The sequence below is a fragment of the Macaca mulatta genome, chromosome 13, assembly GCF_049350105.2.
Source record: "Macaca mulatta isolate MMU2019108-1 chromosome 13, T2T-MMU8v2.0, whole genome shotgun sequence".
Taxonomy (NCBI): Eukaryota; Metazoa; Chordata; class Mammalia; order Primates; family Cercopithecidae; genus Macaca; species Macaca mulatta.
In genome coordinates this window covers 25,311,226-25,334,988 of record NC_133418.1, presented here as the reverse complement: position 1 = coordinate 25,334,988, position 23,763 = coordinate 25,311,226, and the positions used below count along the sequence as shown (strand labels likewise).

At 46.5% G+C, this 23,763-nt stretch overlaps 1 pseudogene across 1 annotated transcript; it reads right to left on the bottom strand.

Moving 5' to 3' along the window:
- Window positions 1-382: 382 nt before the first annotated feature.
- LOC144333720 (casein kinase I pseudogene) lies at window positions 383-20,652 on the bottom strand (annotated as a pseudogene). Its single transcript, XR_013402658.1, has 2 exons — window positions 16,747-20,652; window positions 383-5,814 (listed from the first exon to the last, which is right to left on the bottom strand). The product of XR_013402658.1 is annotated as a casein kinase I pseudogene (transcript).
- Between the last annotated feature and the right edge of the window lie 3,111 nt (window positions 20,653-23,763).

Sequence of the window (23,763 nt, the reverse complement as noted above, 5' to 3'; positions counted from 1 at the left end):
TGTTTATATATTTAGGACATTTTAATTGAAAATCATAAATCTTAGCTGATGACATATTTTAAACTAGAATAAAAAAGGTGAATTTTTACTCCATTAGGGCCAATTTCTTTTTTTTTTTTTTGAAGGAATAAGTAACAATTTTATAAATGAAAGATGAATATGAGATTTGTTCAAAATAATTATCTTTCTAGCCAGTCTTTCTGTTTTAACCCTTCTTGAAAATTCTGGCTAGTAGAATGTGACAAAAGTACATGTGTGTCTTTATGGCTTAAAACAAAGCATACTTGAAAAGTGGAATGGGCTTCCTTTTTTACAGAGTTTTTTTGGTTGTTCATATGCAGGCACTTCAAAAGACTATGGAGACAAAGCACCTGACCCATCCTTTCCAAAATATTTTTTAATCATCAGAATTACACTAAAGAGTAGGAAAATTCCAGAGAATCAGCAAAGTTGAATACAAGAGACTAATGTACACAGAGGGCATAGAGTGACCCACTTTTTATTGCTGGGTGTCTTATTTTTTAATCAAAGAGCAAAGTAATTACACAGACACCATTGCATGGCACATCCATAGTTTTCTGCTTAAGGGAGAATGTACTCATTCAGCAGTAGGTTTCAGTGAGATTTCTTTAGGCTTCCACCTTATACGTTGCAACAAGATTCACAATCACTACTTCTCCTTAGTGTATTTCTTTATAACTCCAACATATGTCACTTCTCAAAGTATTCATTTCTTGCTATCTAACATACATTATTATTTGGAAGCATAAAGTTACATTACACAAATATTTTGCATTTTAAAAAATAAGCAGTTTTGCCACTTCTGCAACACAGTGCTTCACATAGTGGTGCAATAAAAGCAGAGCACATATTTACCACACTACTTAAGATTAATTTTACCACTACCTTCTGCCAAACCCACATTGCTTTTTCCTCCATACCTCTGGGCAGTGACTGTACTATGATTTCACAGAGAGAATGTTAATATGACTTACGAATAACAGTACCATCAGTAATACTGAAATCAATGAAGATGATCCAAAATATGAACTTCTCAAGGAGTAACTTCTTTTAAATATTTGGGCAACTCTGTTTTCTCTGTTGTATTGTCCACTGAGAAAAAAAAATCCTGTTCGATTATGCTCTTAGAGAAGTTATAAAAAACCAGATTAGGTATATAACTGGTTGACTCTTAAGATACTGTACTGCTTTCTACAACAGAAGAACTTCTGAAAAATGTTCTATAGAACTACATTCGTCAATATTACCTCATTGGTCCATTCCATTCATTGATGGGCAAAGCACTCACGTTTTAACAAAACTTTAAAGCTTCCATAAAAGTTAAATTAGAAAAAAAAAATGAATATGAGCCAACCACAGAATGAAGTATGAAAGTATGACATTTTTGTTTCTAAGAGTGAGTCCTTGAAAATATATTTGGTCACTATGCTGCGGGATAATTAAGGAATCAGAGAGACCAAGGGGTTGAGGAGGAATTATTTAATTATCTAGGTGCACCGACCCAGTCGGATTAACATCCAAAGGACTGAGCCCTGAACAAAGAGTCAAGCTACCTTTTAAGCATTTTGTGGGGCAGGAGGAGATCTGTGCAGGGGGAAGCACATTACAGAAGCGAGAAACAAAGACAGTTATTCAATTAAGACATGCATTACATTATTTCTTACTTTTCAAGGAACAACATGTTTTACGACTTGAGATGATCTGTCTAGTGACTTTGCAGCTACAGCTAGAGAAACAGGGTCTTCACAATGCCTGGGAAAGGGAGAGATAAGGCTCACTAGCCACAGAAGGAAAAACAGGCAGTTTATTTTAAAGGACTCCAGCTCTTTCTCTTTCTCAAGGGGAATTGGGTTTTCTTACATACAACTGAGTTTTTTGCTTACACATTCTTTGATTTCTTTTAATTCCTGTTCCATCTACAGAGATGATTTTAATCACAAGACAGCAGATGAACATGTAAGTAACTCCCCAGGATCTGTCTGTGTCCAGAGTCATTTGTGGTGCTGTATGGTTTTCCTTTTCCTTCATTTGAAAAAACAGCAGCACTTGGTTTCATCCATTACATCTACTTCAGTAGGGGCTGTGATGGGTGCATTTGAACATCCTGCGGTGGGGTCATCTGTGTTCAACTCTCCATTTGTAGAACTTACAACCTTGTTTTTGGATTGTTGCATCTTATCTCTGTGTTGATGTGCTTCCCTGTTTGATGACAGAGTAGGATCTTGCTGAACCGCACCCACTGGAGTAGGCAACTGTTCACCAATCAGTCATATTCATAATCAAACATATATCCTTTTCAATCAAACAAGTCAATAAAAACCTCTCGTAAGCAGTCATTGTCTGGTTTGTTTTTGTTTTTTTTTTTTTTAAATCTAACCTTCTTACATAACAAAGATACGTTGCCATTTCTGGAAAATTTTCACCTAACACTTCTATTGGTGTAGCCCGTTTTGTATCTCCAATTTTCTGATACCTCTCTTTTAATGTGTCGGCTTTTAAGCCTTGCCAAGGAAGACTGCCTCTCAGAAAATACATGAACATGTGACCTAAAGCTTCTAAATCATCTCTTCTACTTTGTCCTTTTCCTAAATGTGTGTTTACGCTCGTATATCTAGCTGTTCCCATAGGGCCCTTATGTTCTCTGTATGGTATGTGTTTCTTTGTCTCTGGATCAATATGTTTCTTTGCCAAACCAAAATCTATAATATGAATAACTTGCTGGGCTTTGTTTCCTGGTCGTCCTATTAAGAAGTTCTCAGGTTTTAATCTCTGTATATCAAGTTCTTTGAATGGACATATTCCATGAGAGAAATCAGTTGTAGAGCTATCACGAGAAGTGTTTTAAAAGAAAATGTTCTGTCACACAAGTCAAACAAATATTCCAAACTAGGTCCCAGCAGTTCCAGCACCATAGCATTGTATTTACCACAAGGCCAGAAATAGTAAACTTGAGGTATACAATCTCCAGGTCCTAACCGCTTATAGAATCTGTTTTCCCAATGTAGCTGTGGTGTTTTGATTTCACGGGCTCCAGCTTCATTGCCACATATTTATTTGCGTATAATTTTTTCCCTCAGAGGCGCGGCCACGAGCAGCGGCGTCGGCCCCGGGCGCGGGCTGAGCCCCTAGCCTGTCCGTAAGCTCCCGAGGGGGCAGTGGCGGCCGCACGTCTTACCCGCGGGCGGCGGGACGAGGAAAGCGAACCACGCAGGGAGCTGGCGAGCGAGGTAGAGGGGAAGGAGCGAGAGAGGGAGATAACGCAGCGCGGCTCGGATTCAGTCCCTACACTGCCGCCGGTGCTTCCTACCGCCGCCGCTGGCCGGAGAGTCGCTGCCCGAGCCGCTGCGGTCGCCACAGATGCAGCCGGGAATGAATGCAAAGGGCGCCTGGCATCTGGATCGACGCCGGACCCGGAAGTGAACACAAGGAAAAAAAATTTAAAAGGCACTACAGGGCCGGGCGCGGTGGCTCACACCTGTAATCCCAGCACTTTGGGAGGCCAAGGAGGGCGGATCATGAGGTCAGGAGATCGAGACCATCCTGGCTAACACGGTGAAACCCCGTCTCCACTGAAAATACAAAAAATTAGCCGGGCGTGGTGGCGGGCACCTGTAGTCCTAGCCACTCAGGAGGCTGAGGCAGGAGAATGGTGTGAACCCGGGAGGCAGAGGTTGCAGTGAGCCGAGATCGGGCCACTGCACTCCAGCCTGGGCGAGAGAGCGAGACTCCGTCTCAAAAAAAAAAAAAAAAAAGAAAAAGTAAAAGAAAGAAAAGAAGAGCCAGTAGGATCAATTTCTTTTAAACATGACAAGACACCTAGAATTTGGGAATTATGTGCGAACTTATATGAAGAATTAATATTATTGGGGGTTTGGTTAGTTCTCAAATAATTCTGTACTTTATTCTAAACCTTCCTGGGCCATAGTGACTCAGAGACAGGGAGGAGAGGAATGGGCAGTGCAGAGGAGAAGCTGGTGGTGGTGACCCTGGGGGACTGGCAGCCCTCGGTCAGGCGGGCGGTCAGGTCATAGGCTGGGCACAGAGCAAGACATCCAGGGCTTATCGAAGGCTACTGGCCAGAGCCTGCTTCGCTCGCTGCTTTTTAAAACGACTGTAATAGAAACAGGTTGCCTTAAGCCAGGCTGGGAGGGGGTTTCATTACACCTGCCTTGTAGGGATTCTGGGATCCATTATGAGGAAACACTACAATGTGTACACTACACTACAATCACATGGAAAGATGTTCAGATACACTCTATAAATATATGCATATGAAAGGGAGTGAGTCCTTTTTGCTTTGCATGTGTGCAGTAGATGCTTAAAAGGAAAGTTCAGGGGAGGCAGCCAGAGATAACGACGCCACGTTTCAGGAAGTGTGAAGGGAGGAGGGCCAAGTACAATCTATTAGAAGCTGAGGATCGGGTTCTCGACTTGACCATCTGAAAGCACAGAGGGTGTTACCGCGCAGGTGCACAGCTGCGCCGAACGAAATTGTTCTATAACAGAGACTGGAGCCCCTGCCGAGAGCGGAGCCGTCTCCATGTGCTGGATCACAGCCCCGTGACGTCAGGTGTGTCACGCGCTTGCTGGTTGATGAGGCCCACGTAGGGAGATTGGAGATGACCGCGGAGCAGCTCTGCTTTAGGATACACTTATAAGGGAGATTTTGGCAGAACTGGGCGGGCGGCTGTCATGGGAACCCCCAAATCCACTGTGCTTCTGACTTTCCTCAACATTAGCGTCTCCTTTCCTGTCAAATATCCCGAGAGGGCTTTGCCATTAATTGTGTTTTTCTTCTGGGGCAACCACCTGCAAAATCTCCATGGAGGGACTGGGGAAAACGCTTCGCAGGGCTCCTCAAAGCTCACTCTCATTAAGGGAGGGAAGGCTGAGAGGTGGGCCTCAGAAAGAACTTTTTGGGAGCCAGGATCCATCCCGAGGGGAGGGAGAGGGCTGCGGCTGGTCTACTTCATCTGAAGTAAAGGCGTTAAGGAGCTTGCTTGAAGAGTTTAACTGGGACCCGCGCAGCTTGAGGGACATAGGGATTGGCCTCAGATCCAAGCTTGGACAAGCCAGAGAACGAACAACAGGCTATTCATGGCGGCCAGCTCTCACGTTGGAGCCCAAGCGGATCATGGGAAAGAAGAACCAAAATGTTCACATCAAGGAGAGGCCAGGTAAGAGAGTGAGGTGGCCCGAGGTGGTGGCAGCTCCTGTGGAAAGGGACCATCTGAGGGGCTGGAGGTGAGGCCGGCTGCCCAGGGGCTGAGGGAGTAAGCGACCAAGCTGATCAGAGCGCCTGCTCCCTCCTCAGTGTCTGCACCCAAAGGTCACAGTGCAGCACCTGGAGGGCAAGTGTGGTGGGATGAGGGTGGGGGAGAATCTCCACAGAAGTCAGAACACCTGTCTGAGAAAGAGGCCACCTCCACCTCTGCCAGGGCCAGACCACACCGCAGACCCCCACCAAGTGAAACCGTGCCTACCGCCCTTCCCTCCTCCCTTTCCTGTTTCCACACTGGGAGGGTTAGAATTGCTTTGACAAGAAGGCCTGAAGAAGAGTGATGCAGCCTACCATGCCGCCCCTTGGCTGCAGCAGGCTGGAGCGGGGGTTGGGGACCGGCAGAAGAAGAGAAGGAGACTCAACGTTGGATCCAGTTTTTATCACCCAAGAATTACCAGACCACCTGCCCATGCTTTCATCCAGAACAGTAACTGATCCAAACAGTAAAGAGTTGGTGGGAAATTCACATGCAGCTGCTTCTGATGGCCCGTGTCATCAATGCATGGTATAGTCTGTTGGGAAAATGGGAAAGTAACTTTCCTTCTCCTCTCCCACCCCCTTAAATGCCAAGCAGAGCCCTCCTTCCAGCCCTGGGAGAAATCTCGGCTCTCTCCTCATGACAGCAGTGTCCAAGAGAAAGATGACCTGAGCCACAGCGGCTGCATACTTAAGTTTACATGCTCTAGTGGCTCATTAGGAAAATAGAACAGGTAGAATAAACTTGAATAAGTATTTTATTTAACCCCAAGATATCTAAGACATTATCATTTAAACATATGCATTAATAGAAGAATTTTTTAGATATGTTACATTCTTTCTTTCTGTGCCAATTCTTTGGCATTCAGTGTATATTTTACACTCATAGCACATCTCTATGTGAAATGAGATCAGCCTCATTTCGAGGGCTCAGTAGCCACACGTGGCTCTCAGGTATTAAGAAATGTTTTTGTTTTTCAGGTCTTAGAAAATCCAGTGCCGTCTGAAACCAAAGCTGCAATCTTCCAATCCAAACATCCCCCTCCCCAACCCAGGCTTAGAAACCTTCGTAGAAAGGGCAGCCAATGGAGGGCTTTTCTCTCGTTCTCACTTTACCTTTTCTTCTATTTAATAACTGTTCTTTTGGCCCCACCCTCTCTCTCCACCCCTTCTCCTCCGCCCAGGGCCAGTGAGCAGGGGAAAAGGCTGAACCCTGGGCCTCTGGGGCTCTTGGAGTTTTCTCTGCCAGATTGTGCCCTGAGCAGTCACATTCTCTCATGCCGTGGTGCTTTTGTGATGGGGACCCCATCCGTGGTTCCTTGATGGGACTCTCCCTTTGCTGGCTCTTTGCACTCAGCTCTGGCCTCCTGGCTGTCCACACACCCAGGATTCCCCTGGTGGGGGGACTCACCTTGCCTGTCCAGGCCTTCCAGGCCCTTGTAGATGCCAGTTTGTGCTGCTGACCCTGCTGCCCACGCTTGGCTTAATTTTTTTTTTGTATTTTTAGTAGAGACAGGGTTTCACCATGTTGGCCAGGCTGGTCTCAAACTCCTGACCTCAAGTTATCTGCCAGCCTCAGCCTCCCAAAGTTCTGGGATTACAGGCATGAGCCACTGTGCCTGGCCTCAATGTTATTTCTAAAAACAAATGAGAATTCCTGACGCATTTATATCAGCCCACTTCTTGTCCCCACTTTTTGCCTTTAAAAAACTGCTTGTAACAAAGACCCAATGAAGCTTATTTCCAAGCTTACTTGGGTCTGAGTCTTCCAGGCAACTGTCCTCACTTTGGCTCAAGTACACTCTTTATATTTTCTGCCTCAAACTCTTCCTTTTAAGTCAACACGTACTAGTGCTGGGCCCACAGCCAGAGGTGGCCTGGAATCAAGTTGGGCCCTTCCTCAGCTGGCCAGCCTTCCCTACAGCCAGGATAGCCTTGGCTGTGCATGGTGCATGGCCCTGAAGGGCCACCAAAGCTGGACCGGGTCCTGGCGGTGGCAGGCCAGTCTCTTGGCACAGGTGGGAAGCTAGAGTGAAAAGAACTAATCCCCAATAGTGCAGGCCAAGGAGAAAAGGAAAGAAGCAGAGAACACCCCTTTTCCCCTGAGATGTAGACCATGGGTTGGGGGTAAGGACTGGGAGGGCTTAAGAGCCAGCCATGTCATCCATCCCTGTAGCCTGGCTATGGCTTTTGCAAGTCCCCATTCCTGTCAACAGTGTGAGTAGAGCACTCAGAGCTGAGGTTGGTGGGGTCAGAGGAGGATGCTGGGCATAGGGAAGGGCAAAGATGATAAAAAACATCCAAGAACCAAACCTCTGCTCATGGAATCTCATAGTCTTGTGGGGGAGACCAGCACTGCATGAGTGGGTAACGCAGCACAGCACAACATGCACCCCAGGTGCAAAGGTGCCCAAGGAGGCAATGATTAACTGCATGGAAGGGCTGGGGGGTTGAGAAAGACTTTGAGATAAAAAGATAACAAGAGTTTTTCATGTAGACAAGAAGAGGGCTTCCTGTTCCCAGGGAGAGGGAATAGGGAATGGAATGTCCACTGCATGCATGGATGCAGCAGCAGCGCTGAGCTGGCCACAGCTGCTGTGCTGACACTGAACCATCAGGGCTGGGCGATGCGGGTAGCAGGAGATGCAGGTGGACATACGGCAAGGTCATACCTGCAATTAAGGCCTGGGAGGTCACTTTCCAAAAGGTTTGAACTTTATCGTGAGGGCAGCGAAGGATTTGGGGCCAGAGATGGGCTGAATCTGACCATGGCTAAGAGACTGGCCCAAGTCCTTGGAGAAGCTGCCTGACTCTGGAATGCAGGTTCCGCAGTACCCAGTGGTGAGGGCGTGGGCAGGGCCTGGGAGGTAGGAGGAAGAAGACCAATTCCAGGTCCATTCTGGACGTAGAGTCTCTGAATCAGGCCTGAGGGAGGACCAGGCTTTGGAGGGACGACCCTGGTGAACCTTCGGAGGAAGTGGAAGGTGGGAAAGCTCACTTCTACCAGGCTGCAGTGCATTCAGCTGCATGTATTGTGAGCTGAGCACAGTGGGGAACGGATTTTGTCATCTTGGACTTCTTACGAAGTTCAAAGAGGTGGCTGGTGTTGGTCGAACAGCTGCCAGCATCTGGGCTTCTATTTTTGCCATCTCTTTGGCTGTGAAGTCCTCGTCCCAGGCAGGAAGAGGAGGTGGCAGTGTAGTGGATGTGGTGGCCCCCTGCCCAGGTCACCTGTTCAAGCCAAGGCATTCCCTACAGCTGCTGGGGAGAGCAGCTGCTACAGATGCCTTCACCCCTGCTGGGAACTACTGGGTGAAGTGAGAGACGAAGGCTCTGCCCACTTGACTCAAGGCAGGGCAGCTGCAGGGCCAACCAGCTCCAGAGCGCCCTGCAGTGTCAGCCACAGCCTCACTTGCAACCTCATTGCCAGCCACCTTTTCCCCCTGCCCCATCTTGCCTCCCTCATCTGTCCCAGGTGCATCTCCCAAAAGCCTCCACAGTAAACGCATGCACAGGGCTCTCCGTCTCAGAGTCTGTCCCCGGAAAGTCAATCTAAGACAGCAGTTGTATCTGACCACGGTATCAGGAAAGCAACCCCAGCCCTGGAGCATTCCTTGGCTTCTCTCTCAGTGGCCGGAATTGAGCCCTGGCTGCAAGGGAGGCCAGGCACAGTACAATCTCAAGAGTGTGCTAACAAAGGAGAAGGCAGGAATAGGTGTCAGGGGCACTGACTGTCACAGAAGTTTCAGACACTTAAAACCGCACATTTAATTTATCAAATCCCAGAGAATGAGAAAGTGAGAAGACAGAACGCCCCGGGACAGTTAATGTTCCTGGGATGATGTTTTGCATGTTCTGATGAACTGGGTCTGTTCTTTGAAAACTTCTTATGGCTAAGGGCTGAGATGAGGAAGAAAAGGTTGGGAAATACAGAGGCTGACATTTAAGAAGCCTTGATCTAAGTGTTGACTGCAATGTGTTCTGGATGTGAAATTTGCGCTGTTTCCTCATCTGTCAGATGAGGACGTGATGCTTCTGAGAAGTGGCTGTGACCCAGCAAGGGACGAGGCCTTGTCATTGTGCTGAGCAGGGCTGAGGATGGCCAGGCAGGAATAAGGCTGGGAGGAGAGGACTGGGGAGCAGGGTGGAGTTCCTCAGGGGCTGTGTCAGGCGAGGCAGGGCAGGGAGGAGACAAGCCAGAGATACTCCACCTGGCTAGAATCTCCCACAGGTGTGACCCAAGGCACAGAAACTGGGGTGGAATGAGGGTGGACTCTGGTCAGTGGGACGCAGTAAAGTGGGTTGGAACCAGTGAGCTGGATGTGTGGCCCTTCAGGGGATAGAGATCCTAGATGTGGACTCAGAAATCAGTGTGTTTCCTGGACCCTGCTGGCAAGTAAGTTAGAATAGAAGAGGCATCTGCGTGGGGCCTTGACTCACCCCAGATATTTTGCCACTAATTCCAACATTCTTTCTCTGAGAACACAAACATACATGGGAGGTAGAGGGCTTTACAATCCCATTTTACTCCTGTACACAGAGTCCTGGGCCACTGAATCAGTAAAAGTTCATGGTGATTAAGCTTCTGCACGGGGGTGGTCCAGCATCACCATGGAAACATCACACCCTTCTCCCAGCCCAGGAAACGATGGAGGGTGACGGGTAGGCACAGTGCCAGGAATCAGGCTTGGCCAGAGGTACCTGCAGCACTGGAGATGACTGATGGAGGGAGAGAGAGGCTCTGGAGCTAGGGAGCTCATCACCTGCTGGTGTCCCAAGGAGGACCAGATCTAACTGAGTGAATCTAGCGGCACAAATTGGGATCTGAGCTCTGCAGATTTAGGGGAGGAACTGGTAATGCTCCCTCACAGTCCCTCCCTTTGAACAGGAGCTCGCCTTTGACTCTCAAGTCTAGCCTCTAGTTATTACTGAGATGTGCTTCCCTGCACCTGGCTGTGAAGCAGGCTCACCTCCACTCCGGCCCTGGGCCCACATCCCACGCTGACCTCCTGCCCGAGGCCCACTCTCCTTTGCTCACCTCCAGAAAACCCATGCTCTGACCGCTCCTACAGCTCCACTTGCTGGCCCAGAACTCTGCTCTGAGCAGCTCATCAGCTCCTTGTGAATGTTCAGACCTCCTCCAGCTCTTCCTGGCTCACACTGAGCCTCTGACGTTTCTTCAAAAGCCTTACAAGCTCAGTGGGCCCCAGGGTCCTCTTCTTAATCTGCTCTCTGAGCCTGATGCCTGTGGCCCCCGACTCCTCCTGCCTCCCTTGCCAGCCATGTGCAAAGCCACCCCAAAGGCTACTGATTTCCCTGCCTAGCTCATGGGACATGCATTTCTCCCTTGTCTCAGCCACTGGCATCCCAGGCCAGGACTCCTCATGGCCTTACTTTTCCACTTCTGCCTGCCCTGCCCCTCGAATCTGCTCCGTGATTTGGGCAGGGCAGGCAGAAGTGGACAAGTGAGGACACTTCTCACTCATGGGGAGAACACGATCGTGTTGCCCCACATTGAAGCTATGTGATGGCTCTGCTCTTTTCTCAGGGTAGGGCCATCACCTTCAATAGCTTTCGGGCCCTGCCAACCATCCCAGCCCCACTCTGCCCCACTGTCCACTTACAGGCTACTCATTCAGTCAGTCAGTAAACAAATATTTTTTATGCATCTGCTTTCCTTCAAGAACAACTGTGGGTATAACAGTGAAGAAAATATTCAAACATTCCTGCCCTCATGGAGCTTACATTTGAGAGAGAAGAAGCAGATAGCAGCAAGATAGATGAGTAACACATACATGGGTTAGATGGAGGTAAATGCCCGGGAGAAAATGAAGCAGGGAAGGGGAAAGCGGAATACCGAGGTCTCAGGGGAGGGGACATCAGGGAAGGCCCTGTCAAGAGGACAGAAGGAGGCAGGAGCCACCAGACTGTTACCCCTGCCAAGGTCCCACATGATTGCATGTCTGTGTGCTCACGGGCAGCCAGGAGGGTGGTCTAGCTGGGGCATCTGACCATGGGTGAACAGCAGGGGACCTTGCTGGGGACAGGCTGGGTCATGGAGGGCCCCAGGGGTCATTGCTAGGCTTGCAAATTTAGGAAGTTAAACTCACCTGATGAAGAAGGAAGGGAGGCAGACAGGCTGGAAGGCAGCTCTAATATCTTGTGGCCACCCCAGAGGGTCACAGTGCTCCCTGGAACCCAAAACTTACTCTGAAGACAGCACCCCACCATGAACCCCTTCCTCCTGCCATGGCCACATGAGACTGCAAGAGCCGCCAGGCTGACATGGGGCCTTCTGGCCACAGTGACTGATCCAGGGATGGGAACAGATGTAGTCTTGCTGTTGGAGTCCTTCCTTGGAAGTTTTCAAGGTAGGATTCAGGAAGGTCAGGCCACTCTGATACGGTTTGGCTCCATGTCCCCACCCAAATCTCACCCTGTAGCTCCCATAATTCCCACGTGTTGTGGGAGGGACCCAGTGGGAGATGATTGAATCATGGAGGTGGGTCTTTCCCATGCTGTTCTTGTGACAGTGAATGGGCCTCATGAGATCTGATGGCTTTAAAAATGAGAGTGTCTCTGTGCAAGCTCTCTTTTTGCCTGCTGCCATCCATGTAAGATGTGTCTTGCTCTTCCTTGCCTTCTGCCATGATTGTGGGGCCTCCCCAGCCATGTGGAACTGTGAGTCCAATAAACCTCTTGCTTTTGTAAATTGCTCAGTCTCGGGTATGTCTTTATTGGCAGCGTGAAAATGGACTAATATACACTTCAAAGGAGGAATGTGTCGCTGTGAGCTCTCTGCCATGTGAGGGTGCCATCCCACAAGGGAAGGAGAGGAGAGCTGGCTGGTAAATGGCAGGCACGAGAGGCCCCAGGGGACCTGAAGCCTGGGGGTCCTGCTTTCTCCACCCTGTGGCTGGACCATCTCGCCTGTGGTCCCGCAACCAGTACATTACCCCTCTAGGGTTCTGTTATTGACACAAAGGACACTAGAATAGTTCAGTCATACTGAGGGATGTGGGCCCCATTCCAAAGGCAGTAGGAGCCATTGACAGATTTTCAGTAGGAGAGAAACACCTGTTCCAATTTGTGTTTTGGAAAAAAAAATTCTGCAGACAATGTGGGGGTGTCTAAGAGAGAGGAAAACTGGGGTGGGAACGATAGAAGGTAAAAGAAGATCCCTGAATGTGGGTGCACATGTTTACAGGGACAAGCATCCCTCTCTCCTGCCCCCATGGCTCCTTCTACTTGAGGTCTCAGGGTCTATACAGCACAAGCAGTTAGGCCTCCTGCATTAAACATCCTCCAGCCAAGACTTGTGGTCTCCTGCTAGCTCACTCACCAAGGCTCCCGTGTTAATGTAGTAGTTTCTCAGGTCCTGGGCCTCAGACACAATCGTAACATGTACTTGTAGGACAGCAGCACTCATGTACAGAATGCCAGTGGTCTCATGGTACAGGCTGTCCTGGAAATGCAGAGCAGAGCCACTCATGGCCACATCACTCAGGTGAGCACTTTCCTTTTTGGCTACATAGCTGTAAAGAATGAGCAAACGAGGCAGACCAGCCCCACAGACTCCTGCTTTTCTTGTTTGCAGTGTGATTTGGTTTGGCTCTGTGTCCCCACCCAAATCTCACCTCAAATTGTAATCCCCACATGTTGAGGGAGGGACCTGGTGGGAGATGATTGGATCATGGGGGCAGTTTCCCTATACTGTTCTCGCGATAGTGAGGGAGTTCTCATAGGATCTGATTGTTTAAAAGTGTGATACTTCCCCATTCTCTTTCACTGCCATGTAAGGATGCCTTGTTTCCCCTTCACCTTCCACCATGATTGGAAGTCTCCTGAGACCTCCCCAGCCATGCAGAACCGTGAGCCAATTAAACCTCTTTTCTTTATAAATTACCTAGTCTCAGATACTTCTTTATAGCAGTGTGAGAACAGAACTAATACAGAAAATTGATGCTTAAGTCAGGTACTACTATAAAGATACCTGAAAAGTGGAAGTGACTTTGGAATCGGGTAATGGACAGAGTCTGGAACAGTTTGGAGTACTCAGAAGAAGACAGGAAGATGTGGGAAAGTTTGGAACTACCTAGAGACTTGTTGAATGATTTTGACCAAAATGCTGATATATGGACAATGAGATCCAGGCTGAGGTAGTCTCAGATGAAGATGAGGAAATTTTTGGGAACTGGAATAAAGGTCACTCTTGCTACGCTTTAGCAAAGAGACTGTTGGCATTTCACCCCTGCCCTAGAGATCTGTGGCACTTTGAACTTAAGGGAGATGATTTGGGGTATCTGGCAAAAGAAATTTCAAAGCAGGAGAGCATTCAAGATGTGACCTGACTTTTCCTGAAAGTGTACAATCATATGCATTCACAAAGAGATGGTCCAAAATTGGAACTTATATTCAAAAGGGAAGCAGAACATAAAAGTTTGGAAAATTTGCAGCCTGACCATGTGGTAGAAAAGACAAACACATTTTCTGGGGAGAAATTCAAGCTGTCAGCTGCAGAAATTTGCATTAGTAACGAGAGGCCCCAAGACAATGGGGAAGATATCTCCAGGGCATTTCAGAGATCGTGACAGTATCGCCTCCCATGACAGGCTCAGAGACCTAGGAGAGAAAAATGGTTTTGTGGACCAGGCTCAGGGCCTTGTTGCTCCGTGCAGTCTGGGGACACAGCAACCTGTATCCCAGCTGCTCCAGCTCCAGCAGTGGAGGCCAACGTACAGCTCAGGCCATTGCTTCAGAGGGTGTAAGCCCCAAGCCTTGGCAGCTTACACAGTGTTGGGCCTACAGGCATGCAAAAGGCAAGAATTGAGGTTTAGAGACATTTGCCAAGATTTCAAAGGATGTATGGAGATGCTTGGATGTCCAGGCAGAAGACTGCTGCAGGGGTGGAACCCTTATGAAGAACCTCTACTAGGGAAATGCAGAAGGAAAATGTGGGGTCGGAGCACCCACACAGAGTCCCCACTGCGGCACTACCTAGTAGAGCTGTGAGGAGAGGGCCACCATCCTTTAGACCCCAGAATGGTAGGTCTACTGACAGCTTGCACCAGGCACCTGGAAAAGCCATAGGCACTCAATGCCAGTTTGTGAAAGCAGCTGCAGGGGCTCTACTCTGCAGAGCCACAGGGGTGGAACTGCCCAAAGCCTTGGGTGCCTACTCTTTGCAACAATGTGACTTTAATATGAGACATGAAGTCGAAGGAGATTTTGGAGTGTTGACATTTAATGGCTGCCCTGCTGGGTTTTAGACTTGCATGGGGCCTGTAGCCCCTTTGTTTTGACCAATTTCTTCCATTTGGAATGGGAGCATTTACCCAATGCCTGTACCCTCATTGTGTCTTGGAAGTAACTAACTTGCTTTTGATTTTACAGGCTCATAGGCAGAAGAGACTTCCCTTGTCTCAGATAAGACTTTAGACTTGGACTTTTGGGTTAATGCTAGAATAAGTTAAAACTTTGGGGAGACAGTTGGGAAGGCATGACTGTGTTTTTAAATGTGAGAAGGACATGAGATTTGGGAGGGACTGGGGTTGTAATGATATGGTTTGGCCCTTTGTCCCCACCCAAATCTCATCTCCAATTGTAATCCACATGTTTCAAGAGAGGGACCTGGTAGGAGGTGATTAGATCATGGGGGCAATTTCCCCTATGTTGTTCTCATGATAGTGAACGAGTTCTCATGGGATCTGATTGTTTAAAAGTATGGCACTTTCACCTCCCACCTCTCTCCTGTTGCCATGTAAGGTGTGCCTTGCTTCCCCTTCACCTTCCACCATGATCGTAAGTTTCCTGAGGCCTCCCTAACCATGAGGAACTATGAGTCAATTAAACCTCTTTTATTTATAATTTACCCAGTCTCAGGTTCTTCATAGCAGAGTGAGAATAGACTAATACACAGTATTTTAAACATAATGTCTATGTCGTAAGCAATGGCAGATTAATAAAGATCAGTATGTTTCAGTTATCCAAAGTCAATCTTGGTCTGACATATTAAATGAAAAATTCCAGAAATTAAAAATTAAATGTGTGCCTTTCTGAGTATCATGATGAAATCTCGCACTGTCCCACCCTGTGCCACCTGGAAGGTGAACCATCCCTTCGTTCAGCATATCTACACTGTCTGTGCCACCCATGTTAGTCACTTTGTCCCTCTCTGGGCTATCAGATTGACTGTGGTGGTACTGTAAATAAAAATAAGTAAAAAAATAAGTCAGTAAAAATAAATAAATAAATATGTAAATAATAAGTAAAAATCCTTATTTTGCTTTATAATGGCCCCAAATTGCAAGAGTAGTGATGCTGGCAATTTAGATATGCCAAAGAGAAGTCATAGGGTGCTTTCTTTAAGTGAAAAGGTGAAAGCTTTCATCATAATAAGGAAAGAAAAATATATGCTGAGGTTGTTAAGATCTATAGTAAGAATGAATTGTCTGTCTGTGAAATTGTGAAGAAGAAAAAAGAAGTGCATGCATAGCGTCATTGGGGTTCAATACTATCTGAGGATTCAGGCATCCCCTGGGGGGTCTTGGGACTTATCCTCCAGAGATAGGGGGGAATCACTGTATACTATCTTAGGTATGCTGAGGAATTGATAACTTTTTATACATGTGATAATGTGAGAAAGTTTGTGGGTTTTTTTGGAAACATACTGAAGTGTGTGGAAAAGAATGACATGATGTATGGAGTTTGCCTTAAAATTCCTTAGTAGGGACAAAGGCTAGATGAAACAAATGTGGTAAGATCTTGATAAATGCTGGAATCTTGGTTATGGCTACATGAGGGCTTACAATACAATATTTTGTACTTTTAAATATGTCTTTAATTGTTCAATATGGAACACTTCTAAACAATTTTTTGAGGTGATGAAACAACATAAAAATTAATGACATAATATTAAATGAAAGCATCTACATCCAAAACTATTTGTAGAGTGTTTTTTTATATATATATATATATATATATATATATATACACACACACATATATATATATACACACACACACACACATATATATATATATATATATATACACACACACATATATATATATTTGCATAAAATTTATGTGGGATATGGAAGAAATAACTTGGCACAGGGATTGTGATAGGGCCTTGAGAATGGAGTGATTTGCTTCCTGCTAGCCTTTTCTTCAATATTGCTCCAAGGATTTTACCAGGAACAAAATTTAGGGGAAACACATGAGAATATGCTTGATCACAGGGCATTGTGTATTCTCCTAACAGGGAAGGCAGTGAAGGGGAATACAAGGAATGATTTACTCTTGCAGAGAAATGTCTTCATTTTGGCCTGGTAGTAAACATACTAAGATAAAATGTCTTGGTTCCATAGGAGCCTAGCCCAAGATACCTCCTTGCCCGGAAAGGCCAGTTGTCCTCACCCAACCCAGGACATCCAACCAGGAGGAGCCATGCTGCTGGTTCTTACCAGAACTCCCCAGGATTCAAATCTTTTGTAAAATCCAAACAAGGAAGACAACAGGAACATCAGGGAGATGAGAAATGTGGTGAGTGAGACATACATCACCCATCCTTGCAACAATGGGTTTGCTACTCGGGTGGTGGCTACCAGGATCCAGACCTAGAACCCAAATATCTGGAAGATAAAAGCATTAAAGGAGGGGCTTCATTAGCTAGTGTGGAGCATGTTTCCCTTTGCAGGGCATCTCTTTTCTGTCTCTAGTTAAAAGCTCAGGTGAAGTTAGGAGGGAACCAAGCAGGAAATGGGGAAGGAAGGCTGGCTCCTCTGAGTCATGGTTAAGTCAGATCCGGTTGTTAGGAAATTCAAGGGGTTAATGCAGAGGTTGCAAACAGAGGGACTCTCGACTAACTCTGGCCTGTGAATGTGTCTTCTTGGCTCAAGCAGTTTTGGCATATACACTTTTAAACAATTCTGAATAAGTTGCCAACATTTAAAACAGGATATTTCACATGAAAAATCCAGATTTGGGTCATTTCTATAGAAATCCATGGGTCCTGGCCACAGTGTACCCATTTCTCAGGTCAGAGTAGGCTGGAATGAGTTGTGACTGTCTCTTTAAAAAGGACCTGGAGTCCTCAGTGGACCACATCCCCTCACCCAGTTAACCTCACAGCACGCTGTGACACGTTCCCTGTTGCTCACTGACAATGTGGAATTGTTTACTAATGAGATAGAGCTTATTTTTGCATATTTGTTAGCAATTAATATTTCCTCCTCTGTAAAGTCTTTTTAATATTTTTATCAGTTAAGTATTTTAAAATAGATTTTTCTTTTTCTTATTGATTCATAGGAATTCTTGATAACAGTGCAAATTTCGTGGGCTGTCATAAACATTGCAAATATATTCTGCTAGCACTTACATACTTTATGGCTTCCTTTGGTTAACTAAGCCTATAATTTTAATGCAGTTGAATATGTCAATCTTTTCCTTTATTGACTATGTTTTTTATAAAGTTTAAGAAATTCTTCTCTATTTTGAGTCATGAAGATATTGTTGCATTCCAGATTTTCCTCCTGACACAATTTTCTTTTTTCCTGGAGTGCACCCTTTAGTAATCTCTTTAGTGAAGGTCAGTGGGTAGTAGTCAGTTTGATTTATTAGAAAACGTCCTGAAATTTCCCCTGACAATTATTTTCTCTCCGCACTTCCGAGATGTATTTCCGCCGTGCTGTATATGTTCCGTACGCTTCTGTTGTGTTTTGGCTTCCACGGTTGCTGCCGAAAGGTAAGCTGTCAGTTGAACTCTTGCTTTGTAGGAATCTGTCTTCCTTATTTGGCTGTATTTAGTTTTTACTCTGTCTTTGGCATTCTGCAGTTTGTGAAACAGTGATACCATGTGTCGAGATGTGGATTTTTTTTTTTTTTTTTTTTACTCCTGCTTGGTATTCATTCTATATTCAATATCTGAAAATTCCATTCATTTGGCCTTAATAGCTTGATTCTGCAGTTTGTGGCTTCCATTAACTTCTATTCTTGTTCGCTTGTTTCCTCTTATGTTTAGTGAATTTTGTTTGGAAGCTCATGTCTGTGGGGGTAACTCAGTTCTGAATGATGTATTAGAAACTTTCTAGACCAAAGCACTTCACTCACTTTTTTTTTTTTTTTTTTTCTTGAGAGAGTCTCTCTCTGTCACTCAGGCTGGAATGCAGAGGTTCAATCATAGCTCACTGCAGCCTCCAACTCCTGAGATCAAATGATCCTCCCACCTCAGCCTCCTAAGTAGCTAGGACTACAGGCACACACTACAACACCTGGCCAATTTTTATTTTATTTTTTGTAGAAACAGGGTCTTGCTGTGTTGCCCAGGCTGGGTTAAACTCCCAGCCTCAAGCAATCTTCCTGCCTTGGCCTCCCAAAGTGCTGAGATTACAGGCATGAGCCAATGTGCCCTGCCTTCACTCTTTTCTGCGTAGCTCAGGCAAAAGATATACAACTTCAGTTCTGCTTTCCAAACTATGTCCCTGGCTTTCTGGGACCAGCAGTTCTTATCTTACAACTGGCCAATACATAGACATAGATATGTCACCCTTTCTCTTCTGAGACTTCCACTTGCTGTTGTCTGGCTGTTGTCTTTGAATTTATGGAGTATTCATGGTCTCTTAAGGAGAAAAAAGAAAAGGGAGATGAGAAGCCAGAATAGAACAGGAAGTTGACCACAAGGCAGAGACTCCTCAGCAAAGAGTACAATCACAGCTTTACAGGGCTGGAAAAGAGCTCCAGCAGCGTGGTCGCCTCTTAAAGCACCAGTTCTGGGAGCAAATTCCCGTTTAACAATCAATATCCAAGTGAATTTTGGAAGTCCTAGGCTGGTCTGAGACTGCCAAAGAATGAGTCAAGGCCGACTTGTCCTAGGGAGGGGCGGGAGGGATGGGAGCCGCTGTCCTCTGGCTCCCCCTCAACTGTGCTGTTGCGTGTCAATCCCAGTGGCAAGGGCTGCTGATGCTTCAGAAAGGTACCAGGGCTCAGCTTTAAGGCACTTGCCAAGCGACCTCTCTGCCAAGCCATGAGAAGTGCATTAAAATGTTGGCATGTGAACAGCACCCAAATAATGCTGGTTATTAGTGGTTCACCAGGTACTTTACAGTTAATAAAATGCATTCACTCAGACTGCCTCGTTTAGTCCACACAACAATTCTAACTCCCTTGGAAAGACCAGAGAACTACCATTTGATACCTTCCACTGCTTACTGCCAGCTCACCTGTGCCAGACATGGGGACAGCAAGGGAACCTCAGCTGCATCTTGCCAGTCAGTGCCTGCAGAGAGGTCCTAGTCCCCATCTTGCCATCAGAAGCTTCCTTGGCCAGACACAGCCATATGCATATTACATATGCATATTACATTCGCACATTTAATCTTTGCCACAGTCCATGAGGTAATACTGTACTGGAGGGGACTGGGGCCTGAGGTCACACAGGCAGTGCGTGGTGGGGGACTTGGACATGGTGTAGGACACTTGTGGTTCTTGCCCTGAAACCAGATTTCACGGCCAAGGGCAGGGCCAGATAGAGGCTCCTAGAATATGCCGTAGGGTGGCCTGCTAGAGCCTCAGCCAAGTTCTGCCTGGGGCATTAGGGGCCTTGATGGGGATATCATACCGGCAGTCTCAGGGAGCCCATCAGCGGCCTCCTCTCTCTGGGTTCCAGCTACGGCTTAGGGATCCTTGTACTGCCTTTCACAACAGGCCAGGGGCCTCTGAGCATTTGGGAATCTACTCAAATGTCGTGGGAACCTTCCTGCAATGGCTTCAATGTTGCAGAATCAATGTTCTGCAGAAGAAAGTCACTCACTTCTTATTTCCACACCCCTCTACCTTCTGAACAGTAGGAGGGACCAGAGCCAAGGGCTACAGGTGGATTTAAACCCGGTGGAGTTCGTGATCTCATTTCTGTCTCAAGTAGTGTAGCTTGGATTCCTTATAGTTGTGAAAACTGAGTATTTGTTTTTACTTTTTCTTAAAGCTCATATGGTGGCCTAAACTGCTTTCCCATTTTAATGCTTATTTTTGTATTTCCTCAGAGCAGGAGATATTTTTCAATGGTTGGGGCTGGCCCTCAAAGTGGAGAAATATTTGATTACAGTGAGCCCTTTAGAGCAAGTAGATTTCAAGCACAACACCGGCAAAATCCTTTTCTATAAGAAACACACACAGTCTTAAATAAATTTTCCAAAAGGCTGAACTGACACTTGAAAGGACGTTTTAAGGAAAGATGGAGCTTAACAATAGGTTTTTAAAACCTGTTCTTCTCTAGAACATGAAGAAGAGCTCCTTCATGGTTAGAAAGTTGGTTAAGAACCAGAATATAATAACTGGGGTAACAACACCCAGATTGGAGTCCAGGAAGAAATGGCTGACCCCAGGTTTGGAGAGGGAGGTTGAGCCTGGATGTTACCACACCAGATAGTGAGAAAATTTCCAAAGGCTCCTGAGGTCTGGTTAAAAGGAATCAGCAGGCTCCTGCTGGCCAAAGATGGGACCGCTTGGGCTTCTTACAGCTACAATGGATTGGAATGCACCAACTAAGGTGAAATTCACGAGTTCAAAATGATACTTAAAACAAAAACTTCTTTGGTCACTTTTGGAGGATGCTTATTATTTTGAAAACTGCTTTAAAAGAAAAAGAAACCGGCAAAAAATGTGGTGTGGGGGCAAAGAGCTTCTCAAATACACGTATAACTGAGCACTACCCTCCGGGCAGCACTCCAAGTCCCGTCCTGCTACTCCTAGAACCCTTTGGGGACTTCAAGAAAGTCCCAGGGTCTGGGTCCTGCCCCACAGAGTCTGCTTGAACAGGCAAGGGAGGCTGCATTGTTGAGAGTTCCCCAGGCGGGGTGGCCAGGGCTCGGAAAACCTGAGGCCAGCTCTCTACTTCTACTCTCACCTCCACTCCATGCATCATGCAGCGCCATTCCTTCTGGGTTTGAATCCCAGCTCTGCCTGGTGGGTAGGTTATTTAGCTTGTCTGTGCCTCTGTGTCCCTGTCTATCAAATAGAGGAAGCAGGGGTCTCACTGGCCCCTCTATCATCTGGGCCTTGTGAGGGTTTGGTGAGTCTGTCTGGCACATGGTGAATGTTGGCTGCAGTAGCCATAACCATTTGGAATGGCACAGAGGGCAGGAAGGGACGTTCCATGAGAAGGATACAGAGGAGGGAACGTCCAAGAGGGGCCTCTCTAAAGGATGGGAAGTTCACTTTTGGAAAGGAGGGATGAGAGATCAATTAGCTGGGTGGGCAAGATAACATTTAGAGGGCACAGACCCTTCTTATGAGTTGATGATAGCTTTAGCTACCAAGAAAAATGTACCTATACACACACACACAACTTTTGCCTACAAATCTAAGGACTCACAGACCCCCCAGTGTCCGTCTGCAAGCCTCCAGTTGAAGTCCATTGCCACCTCCAGGTTAAATAACTGTGTCATCAACGACTCTATTATTTTGGCATTATTGATCAAAACATTAAATGCCCATACTCTTCAACTAAGTAATTTCGCTTAATGGAATTTGTCCTACAAATGATGCATGTGAGCAAAATGACAAATACAAAAGTTGTTTATTGCAGCCTGTTGATTACAGGAAAGCTAGGAAATGACCCCTTCATTCAGAGGGAACCAGTTAAATCAATTATGTCTGCAAAGTGAAACACTCAGCAATCTTCAAAAAAAAAAAAAAAAAAAAAGAGAGAAAATTCTGTATTCCAAAATGGAACAAGCTCCAAGAATCTGTAAAGGCACAGACCAGTGTACCCAGTGTGCTATGATTTGTGCAGAAAAATAAGAAAATGCATGTGTGAGTGTCTGTGCATATGTGCATTTGTTGCAGGTGAACAGAATGTTTCCAGAATGAGACCCAATCAGCCAGTCCGCGCCTTGGTGTCAGGGGAGCAGGATCACTTGGCTTGGAGACAGTTTTGAATGTAGGACCATGTTCATGTTTAAATTAATCCAAAACAAACAATATGTACATTTTAAAAAGAAAAGAATGCTGCGTGGGCATTGGAGGCTCACTGGAGAATTCTGACTGGGAAGAGATAAGGAGGACGGCCGTTGGGGAGAGTGGATCTGCTCTCCTGCACAGAGCAGCTGGAAGCCCCTCATGGGCGGGAGAGGGGCTGCTACAGGGGCCGGGCTCACCCACTGAGAGGTTCTGAGACAGACACTGCCTGAGTAATGACGCCCTGGGAATGGTGAAGGATATGTCAAAAAGATGCATGGTCTCAGGTCTGTGTGGCCAGGGCTCTGGGCTGTGGCTGGGAGGTGTGGGTTTGGGGTGGGGCAGACAAGGAGCTGAGAAGCAGGGAGGAGTGCCCGGGGTGGGTACCTGGTGGCAGGTTTTTCTGCATAGCTGGGCGTTGCTTCAGCATGGCAGGTTTCATGTACTGCCAACCCCAAATTCCTTTTCTTACTGCACCTCTTAATTTTCATGACAGCTTTGCCTCTCCTTCTCTTCCCTGGTATTCAGGTGATCACAGGCTTCATAAAGCCTCAAAAACTTCAGGCCGAGAGGAAGAGACCCCAGTCACGATGGGTGCGGCTGATGTCATCAGCACACAAGTGAGCCGGGGTCTCCTGGTTCCACTACGGGCCAGGCAGGCATGGGCTCTGTAAAGGACACACACAGCTGTTGCCCACAGTGGGAACCTGGATGCCACGAAGGCTCCCTCTGCCACTGTGATGTTTCCGGATGAAGGAAACGATTGCCCCTCGCATTCAGGTGTGCAGAGTGCATGCTGTTTAAGTCCAGGCTCTCTTGTCTACTATATACCTCTCTCTCTTTTTAAAAATTGTGGCTAAATACATATAACAAAATCAACCATCTTAACCATTTTTCAGTGTACAGTTCACTGGCATTCATATTCATTCACACTGTCATGCAACCATCACCACCATCCGTCGCCAGAGTGCTTTCCATCTTGCAGATCTGAAACTCTGCACCTGTTAAATAATAACTCCCGATTCTTCTCTCCCCACAGTCCCTGGCAACCACCATTCTGCTTTCTGTCCACTCTGGGTACCTGATATGAATGGAATCATGCCGTGTTTGTCCTTTTGTGACTGCCTTTCCTCACTTAGCATAATGTCCTCAAAGTTCATCTGTGTTGTAGCATGTGTCAGAATGTCCTTCTTTTTCAAGGCTGAATACTATTCCATTGCGTATGTGTGTCACGGCTGGTTTATCCACTCATCTGCTTATACACACTGGGCTTGCTTCCACCTTTTGGCTATTGTGAATAATGCTGCTATGAACACAGGTGTCCAAATAGCTCTTCGATGCACACTCCCGAAAAGGAAAAAACAGCTGGGTGCAGTGGCTCACGCCTGTAATCCCAGCACTTTGGGAGGCCAAGGTGGGCATCACTTGAGCCCAAGGATTCAAAAGCAGCCTGGGCAACATGGCAAAACCCTGTCTCTAAAAAAAAATATAAACATTACCCAGATATGGTGGCACATGCCTGTAGTCCC